A 12,599-nucleotide genomic window follows, 5' to 3' on the forward strand; every position below is an offset into this window, starting at 1 on the left:
GACAGCAAATTCATACATATATATGAATGAGTTGATCCAAGATCAATCAAAGCAATACATTAGTGTCATAAATAGAAAATGTGCAGGTGATAACATCTGGTGACAATGCATCTTCGCAAGTACGAATAGCATAAGCTCTAGTAGGTGTTCTAGCCTTAGATCTTACCATAGAATCTCTCGTAGTACCACGATTACCACTCACATTTCCTGCATTTCTTGGTGGCCTCCCTCTAGCAGCTGTATTGCTTGATCTTGCATTCTGAATCTTTTCTTTCTCAACTAACTCTGGGCAATCACATATGAAATGATCTTGTGAACCACATTTGAAACAAGCCCGATTATTCATTCTACATTCACCAGGATGTTGTCTTCCACATTGCTGACATTCAGGTCTATAATTTCTCACACTACCAACACTGGATACCGATGTAACTTGAGCTTCAGGACTTGAGTATTGATTTCCACGATCTCTGTTCGAATACTCAATTGAAGCATTTGGTCGAGTGTACGAATCTTTGGATAGATTGGTACGGCTTACTCATCCATCTTTTTCTCGAGTCTCCAGCCTCTAAATCTGCTTTTCTATTTTCTTTGCTAAGCTCTTTGGCTTTGCAAGCTCTATCAACCAAGACAACAAATTTTTTCAACTCTAGAATTCCAACCAGAAGTTTAATATCCCCGTTCAATCCATCAACGAATTGTTTACACATGATTTCTTCAGTAGAAACATATTCCTGAGCATATTTACTCAACCACACAAATTCTTTTTCGTACCCAATCACAGTCATATGACCCTATTTCAGTTCTAAAAATTCTTTGTGCTTTTGATCGAGGAATCTCTGACTTATGTATTTCTTCTGGAACTCAATCTGAAAGAATTCCCAGGTAACTCTTTCTCAGTACCACAGACACTAAATTTTCCACCATTGATACGTAGTGTCCCTCAGAAGTGGTATAGCATATCTTAAACACTCACCTGGTGTGCAAAAAAGTTCATCAAATACCCGAATAGTGTTTTCAAGCTAAAATTTATCTTTCTCAGGATCATCATCAACAGTAGCTCTGAACTCTTCGGATCTGTACTTTCGAATCTTATCAACTGGTGGTTTATTTAGTCGTAGAAGTTCCACACCTTGAGGAGCTACAAGAACAGGTTAAGGATTAGGTAGGGTGGAGGTTGTTGAGCAGCCGGATTTGTCTGGACAAATTTTGTAAACCATTCATTCATCATTTCAAAACAGGCTTCTTCAGCCTCTCCTCTGTGACTACTCGATACATTTCTAGATTCAAACGACACCGCTCCTTGAGTGGGAGCTGGCACATTACTCTCGACATCGTCAACTACAGCTCGATTAAAATTCATTTACTATACGAAAACACAATTTAATTTGTCAGGAGTCATCATACTATCACTGGTTATATATGGCATGTATAGTTAGACTCTCACAAATGCTATGTTAGTCCTAGAATCGACTAAACCATAGCTCTAATACTAATAAATGTAACACCCCTTACCCGTATTCAATACCAAAATAGGGTTTCAGAGCATTACTGGACTTATAACACAATTACACATACATTTTCTCATACATTTCCAAATTTCATTCAAATATCAATCAACACATTCATATTGTCCCTAATACAAGCCTACAAGGCTCTAAACATGCTTTAAGAGTGGTTTGGGACTAAACTAATAACTTTGGAAATTCTTAGAACACTTAGAAACTTTTCTCAAAAACAGGGGACACACGCCCGTGTGGCCCGTGTCAAAGGTCGTGTGGACATTCAAAATAGAAGCACATGGCCGTGTCCCAGCCCATGTCCGACCCCTTGTAATTCTCTAACTTAGGTCACAGGGCCAACACACACGCCCGTGTGGCTAGCCCATGTCCCCTAAAATGGCCATACACATCCATGTGCCAGGCCGTATGCTAGGCCATGTCAAACTTGTAAGGTATACTAACTTATGCCACATGGCCAGGTCACACGCCCATGTGTGAGGCCGTGTGGAGCATACTGACCTGGTTTTAATTTCAACACCAAGGGACACACGGCCATGTAAATAACCGTGTGTCACACACGGCTGAGACACACGCTCGTGTCTCTACCCGTATGGACAAAAATAGGCTATTTACTAAGCTAATTTTCCACCCAAACTTGTGCACACCTATATCAAATTCAAATGCACCAAAACATAGCATCAATAGACATATAACTCAAACTCAAATCAAGCATATTCTATACCATTTCATTTCTCATCAATACAAATCACAAATACCACAATATGCAATCTAATTTCATACATAATTTCACTTATTAAACATCAATATGCCCATTTCCTAAACATACATTATTTTGCCTAATTACATATACATGCCAAGTTCATTTCCCATCCATTTAGTACTTTTAATTTCCAAATACCAACCAACAACATATTACCATATTCAAACACATAATAAGAGCCATATGCACACTTATTATATATGATTCAATCATACCAAAATAAGCCAACTTATATGGCTGTATACAAAACCAAACTAGAATATTCACAAGCTATCTCAAATGGCTACATTCATCATCAATTATAAACCAAAACGACCAAAGTCCCTATACATGCCATATACCAAAACATAAGTTCAAAAGTACCAAATTGATAGATGGATAGTGTGACGTAGTCTCCGATGATCCCCGAATCCGAGCTAGCTTTGGAATCACTATAAAACATAGTAAAATAAACAAAGTAAGCTATAAAGCTTAGTAAGCTCGTATAAAATAAATTCAAATTGATCATAAATACACAAAAAATCAATTTGAACATATCAACATGTAATTCATGTTATCTAACAAACCTTTCACGTGTTTAATCATATGCTTATATGTGCACTTCCCAATTTCTTCGATTTAAAACTTATACGGTTCATGTACATACATGTATCATCTCGTATCAATCTCATACACAATCACGTCATTCATTTATCCATTGAACCATTCAAAATACTATTAGATACTCAGGAAACTCACACCGAAGTGCCACATTTATAGCCAAAGCTATCTCAATCACATATCATAAAAATGCTAACTCTCGAGCTATCAACTGGCCTGCTTACACGAGCTGTTGGTCAAAACATAGCTACACGGTGCTGCTCACACAAGCTGTCAAGTAACCACAGCACATGCCGGTATACTCAGCCACCAGTAGGATGTACAGGACCAGCACCCGAATCACATAATCATATTAATCCCCTAATGACATGTCACTAGTATCCTATCTATTCCTAAGGTTCATCCAGGATTTCCAATGCCGAATCGTTGTCAAATCATTATTGAATATGTTCGTAGTCTCGTATTCATAGTTCATACAATATCAAAGCTTGTAAAACATAATTATAACAATGCTTATTACATACGAACTTACCTCAGACGTAAAAACAACAACACGAGTTGATTAGTCGAGAACTTTGTTTTTCCCTCGATCTAGATCCGAGTTTTGCTTTTCTTGATCTATATATAATCAATATTAACTTATTTAAAGATCTCTATTCAATTTAGTCCAAAATTAACTTTAAGGCATTTTTACACAACTGCCCCTAATGTTTCAATCCTTTTACAATTTAGTCCTTATTTCATAAAATCACAAATTCTTGAAATTCAATACTAACCCATGCTAGCTGAATTTCCATAGTGTACATATCAGCCCATATTTTTCATTTATTTCACATTTTAACCATGAATTTTACACTTTTCACAAATTAAACCCAAGTTTGCATTTTCACCAAAAATCACTTAACAAAACTTGTATAATTCACAAAAAAAAATCATAAATCTATCACCAAACATCAAAATACATGCTTATTCATCAACGGAAATTTTCTAAATCTTTAAAAGTTTTGCAAAATAGTCCCTGAGCTAGTTAGACCTAGTTGTAACGATCTCAAAAACATAAAAATCATTAAAACGAGACAAAAACCATACCTTAATTAGCTATCCAAGCTTGGCCAAATTTGAAAGCTTAGAAATGGCTATTCTTCATACTAAGAATTGGCGAAGAAAGATGAAAGCACTTAGAATTTGGTTTTTATTTTATTTATTATACTTTAAATAACCAAATACCAAATTAACCTTATTATTAATTCATTAAAATTAATTAATCATATCCATCTTTGTCCACTCACACTAATCATGGTATAATTACAACATAAGGACCTCTAATTTAAGGTTCCTTAGCTATTAAATACCTTTAACTATTAGAACATCAATTTTGCACTTTACGCGATTTAGTCTTTTTTATCAAATTGACCAATCAAATGATAACATTTCTTAACGAAATTTTCACACCATCATACTATCATGCTGTGGTAATTAAAATAATAATAAAATAATTACTTCAACCTTATATTTTTGATTCTGAAACCACTTCTGATTTGACCAAAAACGGGTTGTTATAGTAATCATGACCTTCGTACCCCTAACATTCCTCCTTGCATTCAAACACACACTTGTTCCCCTACAAGGTTGGGTTTTCACCAGTCACGATATGCAGCAGAGTGCCAAATTGGAGGCAAACCATATTATCATGCGTTTTTATTTCATCATCCTATGTATCATCCCTTCGTTTCCTCCTTACACTAGTCTGGATACGAAGCTTGCGCACCAAGGAAGGAGTATTTATACCATGTATATACTAGACTTCTAGGTATGTTTAACTGTTTGTACCCTTGGATGCGCAGACTCCTTAGAAAATCTCTTTAGACACGAGTGACAAGTTATGTCAAAATAAAGTATAGAGATTCAATTTCAAATTTGAGAGAAATATAGAGATCGAATTTAAAATTTAACCAAATTTATATAATCTAATAAAAATTAAAGGATTAAAGTTCAAATGTAACCATAATCTTTTCATGTCAAAAACAAAAAGGAAAAGAAAAGTTGTCAGGAAAGAAAGGCCTCTCTATTTGTTTTACTGTCAATGTTTGAGGTTTGCGATTGTTACTGTCTCCAAAGTTTGAACCTAAAATTTATATTTGGGACTTTTATAGAGATATTGATATAGGCATGGACATTATTTTACAAATTTCACACAATATTGCGCATATTTATTATTACAGGAAAGATGAAAAAAAAAAGAGAGAAAAAAGGCACACAATGTTGAACAGGAAAGGTAATGTTGAAGCTAGCTTCCATGCATCACAAGCAACTAAAGAAGCAGCACATGCTATCAAGCCATGCATGCACCAGATGAGGAACCTTGCTACTGTTGGTGTTTCTATTCTGTTTAGTTACATTCAGCTACCTCAAGTTTCCATTTTGTAATTTAGTTTATTTTGAACCAAGTTGGTATGATAAGTGATGTAATTAGGTAGAGTTTGAGCTAAAAATCAGCTTGTGCAAGTTTTATCTTTGTGTTTTCAATGTAATTAGTGGTGTTAGGTAGTGTTTAGGTGATGTTAGCCTTACCTTGATGAGAAAATGTTTTGTATTTGTATTGGCTTTATGCCATTGTTTATGTTAATAAAATTATTATCCTTTTTTCATTGAATATACTCTCCATCTTTTTTTGTTTTGTGCTTTGACTTCTGTTTTGTTTCTTCAGTAAGTATCGAGCCTTGCTACTCAAGCTATTGTTGAACCTTGCTTGTTCTTCATTCCAACACCAACAATTGGTAGCTAGAGCTTTTGTCTTAGTGGACCTATTATTGTATACCTTCAAAATCGATGGCTTCATTAGGTTTTTCTCCTGCAGCACCACCAGTTTTTAATGGTGAAGGGTTTCACATTTGGATAGTTAAAATGAGGACCTACCCGCAGGCATTCGACCTGTGAGAGGTGGTCAACTCAGATGTTGAACCAGCACCACTCAGAGCCAACACAACAGTGGCTCAGATTAGGCAACATGCTGATGAAAGGACCAAGAGGCATAAAGCCATGTCTTACATTCAAAACTGTGTCTCAGATGTGATCTTCACAAGGATCATGGCCTGTGAGACACCAAAATAGGCCTGGGATAAACTGAAGGAGGAGTTTCAAGGGATTGAGAGAACAAGGCAACAGCAACTTTTAAACTTGAGAAGGGACTTCGAGAACTTGAAAATGAAGGAGGAAGAAACTATCAAGTAGTACTCAGATAGAATTATGGCTGTGGTAAACAGCATAAGGCTCCTTGGAGAGCAGTTCAATGAAGCAAGGATAGTGAAAAAAGTGATCTTTACCTTACCTGAGAAGTATGAGGCAAAAATATCCTCTCTCGAGGACTCAATGGACCTCGCCAGCATCTCCTTGACAGAGCTGATCAATGCTCTCTATACACAAGAGCAAAGAAGAGCTAGTAGACTCGAGGAGCACCAAGAAGGTGTCTTCCAAGCTAAAACCAAGCTTGCCTCAAGCTTCTCTGTCAACAAAGGCAAGAAGACTTGGAGAGACAAGCCAAAGTTACATTCTCCAATAAGATAGGATAGACCATGCAGGCATTGCAAGAGGCCTGGTCATCCAAAGGCCAAATGCTGGTTTAGGCCAGATGTGCAGTGCCAATACTGAAAAAAGATTAGCCATCTTGAAAAGGTTTGTAAAAAGAAAGGAAGACCAAGGCAAAACCAACAACAACCAAGGGCTGAAGCTCAGGTAGCTGAAGAAGGTAGTGACCATGAGGAGCAGGTCTTTGGAGTCTCTTGCTCAGCTGCTCAAGATAAGGTCTCAAATGGGTAGCTCATAGACAGTGGCTGTACCAATCACATGACACCAGATGCTGCCATTTTTAAGTCATTGGTCAGAAGCTGCAAAACCAAAGTTAAAGTTGGAAATGGTCATTTTATCAAGGCTGAAGGTAAAGAAGATGTCCTGATATGGACTCCCACAGGTAACAAGCTCATCTCAAATGTGTTGCTAGTTTCTGAAATTGACAGAAATCTGCTGAGTATAGCTCAACTACTGGAGAAGGGCTATTCAGTTGTGTTCAAAGGCAGTGAGTGCAAAATCAGTGATCCAAGTGGATCATACTCATGACAATAGCTATAACAGATAAAAGCTTTGTTGTTGACTGGAACAAAGCCTCAAACTCAGCTTATACAGCTTTTATTGATGAATCCAAGCTCTGGCATCAAAGACTTGGTCATACAATCTTCAGATCAATGGCTCATATGGTCAGAGAAGATTTGGCTAAAAATTTCACTAGTTCAGTTGAAAATGATGAAGTCGGTGAAGTGTGTCAGCTAGGAAAGTAAGCCAGACTACCATTTCCTTCAAACAAGGCCTGAAGAGCCTCAGAAAAGCTTCAGCTCATGTACACTGATGTGTGTGGCCCCATGAAGACTGAATCACTTAATGGTAACAGGTACTTCATTCTTTTCATTGATGATTGTACCAGATATTGCTGGATTTTCTTTTTGAAGCACAAATCCGAGGTAGCTCAAGTGTTCTTGAAGTTTAAAGTTTTAGCTGAAACAGAAACAGGATGCAAACTGAAGACCATTAGATCAGACAATGGAACTGAGTACTCCTCAGCTCAATTTCAAGCTCTCTGTAGTGGTGCTAGCATCAAACATCAGCTGACCAATGTCTATACACCTCAGAAAAATGGGGTAAGTGAAAGAAAGAACAGGAGTTTAATGGATATGCCTAGGTGCCTATTGTTTGAGAGGAATTTTCCCAAAACTCTATGGGCTGAAGCAGTTAACATTGCTGTCTATCTTCAAAATAGACTCCCAACAAAGGCTTTGACACAGAAAACTCCATTTGAGGCCTGGTTCGGGTTCAAGCCATCATTGGCTCATCTGAAGGTCTTTGGCTACATATTCTATGCACATGTCCTAGCTATGAAGAGGAACAAGTTGGCTAAGAAAGCTCAGCCTAGTATTCTAGTAGGATATAGCCTAGTCAAAAAGGGTTATAGGATCATTGATCCTTCAACAAACAAGGTGCTAGTTAGCAGAGATGTAGTGTTTGATGAGAAATCAAGTTGGAATTGGGACAAGAATGAACCAAAAGCAATTTCTAAAGACCTTGTGGCTGATCAGACTGAGGCTGATCAAAATGATCCAGAAATGGACATTGATGATGAACCAGTCAGGGGTACTAGACCATTGGCTGAAATTTATGAGAGAACACATGTGGCTACAGTTTAACCAAGTAGTTTTGAAGAGGCTGAGGCACATCAAGGCTAGAAACAAGCTATGGCTGATGAGATTTCCATGATTGAGAAGAACCAAACATGGGAGTTAGTTGCAAAACCAGCCAACAAAAAGCTCATTGGGGTAAAATGAGTCTATCGAGCCAAGCATAATGCTGATGGGAGCTTGAACAAACTCAAAGCAAGGCTAGTTGTGAAGGGGTTTAGCCAGAAGTATGGTCTAGACTACCTGGAGACATTTGCACCAGTGGCCAGGCTAGACACCATCAGATTACTGGTTGCCTTAGCAGCTCAGATGAAGTCTGCTTTTCTAAATGGTTTCCTTGAAGAGGAAATCTATGTGGAGCAACCTCAAGGCTTCAAAGTGGCAGAAAATGAAAGCATGGTCCATAGACTAGAGAAAGCCTTGTATGGCTTAAAACAGGCACATGTGGATGATTTGCTTGGTACAGGAGGAGACCAAGCTATGTTGGCAGATTTCAAAGCAATGATGAAAAAAATGTTTGAGATGTCTGATCTTGGGAGAATTAATTATTTTCTTGGCATGGAGGTAAATCAAACTCAAAGAGGGATCTTCCTAAGTCAGAAAGCTTTTGCCTCCAAAATCCTGACCAAGTTTTCAATGCAAAATTGCAAGGCAACAAGCACACCTGTTGCTGTTGGAGAAAAATTGTCAAGCCAAGGGAGTTTTGAACAGGTTAATGAATTTTTCTATAGGAGTCTAGTTGGTTGTTTGTTGTATTTGACTGCCACTAGGCCAGACATTATGTTTGTTGTCAATTTGCTCTCAAGGTTCATGCATTGTTGCAATGAGAAGCACTTTCAAGCTACTAAATGAGTGCTTAGATACATTAAGGGTACATTGAACCATGGAATGTTGCATGGCAAAGCTGAAAAGCTAAGATTAGTTGGATACACAAACAGTGACTGGGCAGGTTCTACTGATGACATGAAGAGTACTTCTGGGTATGTTTTCACCCTTGGTTCAACTATCTTCTATTGGAGTTCGAAGAAGCAAAATGTAGTTGCTCAGTCAACGGCTGAAGCTGAATATGTAGCAGCTGCTGGGGCTATGAATCAAGCCATATGGCTAAGGAAGATATTAGCAGATTTGAATTTGCATCAAGAGGAAGCAACAGGGATCATGTGTGACAATCAATCCGCTGTTGCAATTGCAAAGAATCCTGTCTTCCATGGAAAGACAAAACACTTTAACATCAAGTTTTATTTTGTTAAGGAGATGGAACAAGCTCGAAAGCTTGAGCTGATTCATTGCAATTCTGAAGTACAAGTTGCTGATATTTTGACAAAACCTCTTAATGCATCGAGATTCATTAAACTAAGGGAGCTAATGGGAGTTTGCAGCATGGAAACCAAGGAGGAGTGTTGAAGTTGGCTTCCATTCATCACAAGCAACTAAGGAAGCAGCACATGCTATCGAGCCATGCATGCACCAGATAAGGAGCCTTGCTGCTGTTGGTGTTTCTGTTACGTTTAGTTACATTCAGTTACCTCAAGTTTCCATTTTGTAATTTAGTTAATTTTGAACCAAGTTGGTATGATAGGTGATGTAATTAGGTAGAGTTTGAGCTAAAAATCAGCTTTGTTTTGTTGTGCAAGTTTTATCTTTTGTTTTCAATGTAATTAGTGGTGTTAGATAGTGTTTAGGTGATGTTAGCCTTACCTTGATGAGAAAATGTTTTGTATTTGTTTTGGCTTTATGCCATTGTTTATGTCAATAAAATTATTATCATTTTTTCATTCAATATACTCTCCATCTTTGCTTGTTTTCTTCTTTGAATTTTGTTTTGTTTTTCCAGCAAGTATCGAGCCTTGCTGCTCAAGCTATTGCTGAACCTTGCATGTTCTTTGTTCCAACACCAACAGGTAGAACAAGTAGGAATCCACTAGTATATTATGACGTGGCTGTCAAATTTATTTAATTGTATTATTAATATAAAGAAGTAGACAGCCTCCATGGGTCACACAAGACAATCGATAGAGATAAGCATGGAGCAATATATGATGCAAAGAGAGGCGGTGTTACTTGCAATCGCTCCACATGATTTGTCTGTCAGGTTTAGAGATCCATCACCATTTGCATGGATATGAGCTTGAGGAAAATGCACCCCACATGATAAGGACAAGTTGTCGAGCTATCGTAGGGTGAAGGATGCTCACTATATCCTCCCAAACAATTTGGTTTTCGGTCGGAATGATCTTAGTAGCCACCTAATATATAGTTTAATTAATTAATTTCTTCGCTACAAAATCAAAATAAATGAAATATATATTGATTAATTAATACCTTACAATCAGTGGTCCAAAGAATAATCCACTTAACCCTAACAACATCATACACCGTGCCTCCGTGATGACTGATCGACTACCATATTCTGCGCAAATGGAGTGGGTAATGAATCTTTTTAATCATTCTTGGTGCACCTTGGTAATTCAATACATCAAGCTCACAAGGCGTCATTAGAACCATTCTTAAGCTCACCTTTACCACTTTATGAGTTGGAGGACAAACCATTTTTAACTCCTTTTTTAGTTCACTCTCCTTCTATTCGCTTCATATCTACCTCCATACACATATTTATACACAACCTTCTAGCATTACAAGTAAGACTTTTAAATTTAAATATGATAACAAAGTCATTTTATTCAAATATTTAATAACATAACTTCAAATTCAAAGTCATATTATTTAGTTTTAATAAAATAAAACTTGAAAAGCCTCCCTATTAAGACGACAAAACCCTTATAGTTAAAAGGATATAAATGTCATCTATCTTGGCATGGACCTTGGCTAAACTGGACAAATTGCGTTTTAGGCCCTCACGTATGCCAACAAGAATTTAATTAGCAGTGTCCAACGGTACTTTGAATATATATTGGAAGATAATTTAATTAAATTGAAGACAAAAGCTCCATAGTTAGAGGGGTATTATAGTCATCATGTATATTTGGCCAACAATTTTTATTTGATTATGTATATCAAGTAGTCATTTTATTTAAAATTTAGACCTGAATATGAACAAAAACCTTATTGTCATCTTACCCTTTTTTTTTATAAAATAAATATTAGACTTGTAGTTAGGAGGATATTATTGTCATTTCACCTTTTTATAAATAAATATTAGGCTTGTGAGTTTTAATTGTGCAAGGATATGAATAGGTGATTGAAAATATATTTTCAGTTTTAATTGTGCAAGGATTGAAAATATACATAATTGTTTATATTTAATCAAATAAGTTTATATTTAATTAACATATTTTTAAAAACTACCGATAAGTGTTGGGTGCAACATGAACTGTATAACGGACATCACAAATACCAAAAAATCATATTTTTTAAAAAAACTTATCTGTCAAAATACATAAGGTTCCACTTGTTCCAAATAATTGTTCTAGTTCTTGTTTGTATATTTGACTTGCAATTGCAAAACAGGTTTTAAGCGGCGTTTTTAGTGGTATTTGGACTAAAAAACGCCACAAAAGTTATACATTAGTGGCGCTAATCGAAAAACGCCACAAAAAGTTAGAGCTATAGCAGCATTTATGAGAAAAATGCCGCAAAAGGTTAATCATTAACAGCGTTTATGATAAAAACACCACAAAAGGTCAAGCAATTACGGCGTTTGTGAGAAAAATGCCACAAAAGGTCATGCAGTAGCGGTATTTGTGAGAAAATTGCAGCAAATCGTAAAAAAAAATATTTTAGGGTTTATCTTTATAGTTTATGGTTTATGGTTTATGGTTAAGTGTTTTACAGTTTATAGCTTAGGGTTTACTGTTTATGTTTTAAGGGTTGGGATTTAGTGTTTTAGAGTTTAGTGTTTAAGATTTATGGTTTATGGTTTAGTATTTTAAGGTTTAAGGTTCTATGGTTTAGTGTTTAAGGGTTAGGGGTTTTGATAAAAAATGACAAAAAATCATTTTATTTTAGGGTTTCGATAAGAAATAAGATTGTTTTTTTAAATTACTTGTGTACCTTGTAATATATATATTAGAGTAAATTACACCAACAGTCACTCAAGTTTAGGGTAGCTAAAAAAATAGTCACTTAGGTTTCATTTTAGTCACCCAACTTTTGAAAAATAACAAAACAGTCACTAACGTTATAAAAAAGTGACAAAACAGTCACTAACTAACTGTTTCCGTTAGTGTCTTAACAGAACCACTGATGTGGCAAGTTAACCAGCTGACGTGGCCAGTTAAGTTGGCACGTTGGATGAAAAAATTGAAAAAAAAACTCTAAAAAAACCCCCTTTAACAGAGAAGAAGAAGAAGAAAAAGCAGCAGGAGCAGCAGAAGAAGAAAAAGAAGAAACTTTCGTAAGAGACCTCCGAGTGTTTTTGCTGCAAGAGGCAAACTATTGCACTTATCTGCAATTTTCTTACCAATGTCCGCCAAAATCGACGCTAGCTGTGATTCTATCCGAAAATGCTACCGATGAATAAGGACCAAAACTCTT

The 12,599-nt window shown here is 36.4% G+C and overlaps 1 pseudogene; it reads right to left on the reverse strand.

Annotated features, from left to right (window-relative positions):
• Window positions 1-10,162: 10,162 nt before the first annotated feature.
• On the reverse strand, window positions 10,163-10,655 carry LOC108452634 (uncharacterized; annotated as a pseudogene).
• Between the last annotated feature and the right edge of the window lie 1,944 nt (window positions 10,656-12,599).

The sequence above is a fragment of the Gossypium arboreum genome, chromosome 5 (assembly GCF_025698485.1).
Source record: "Gossypium arboreum isolate Shixiya-1 chromosome 5, ASM2569848v2, whole genome shotgun sequence".
Taxonomy (NCBI): Eukaryota; Viridiplantae; Streptophyta; class Magnoliopsida; order Malvales; family Malvaceae; genus Gossypium; species Gossypium arboreum.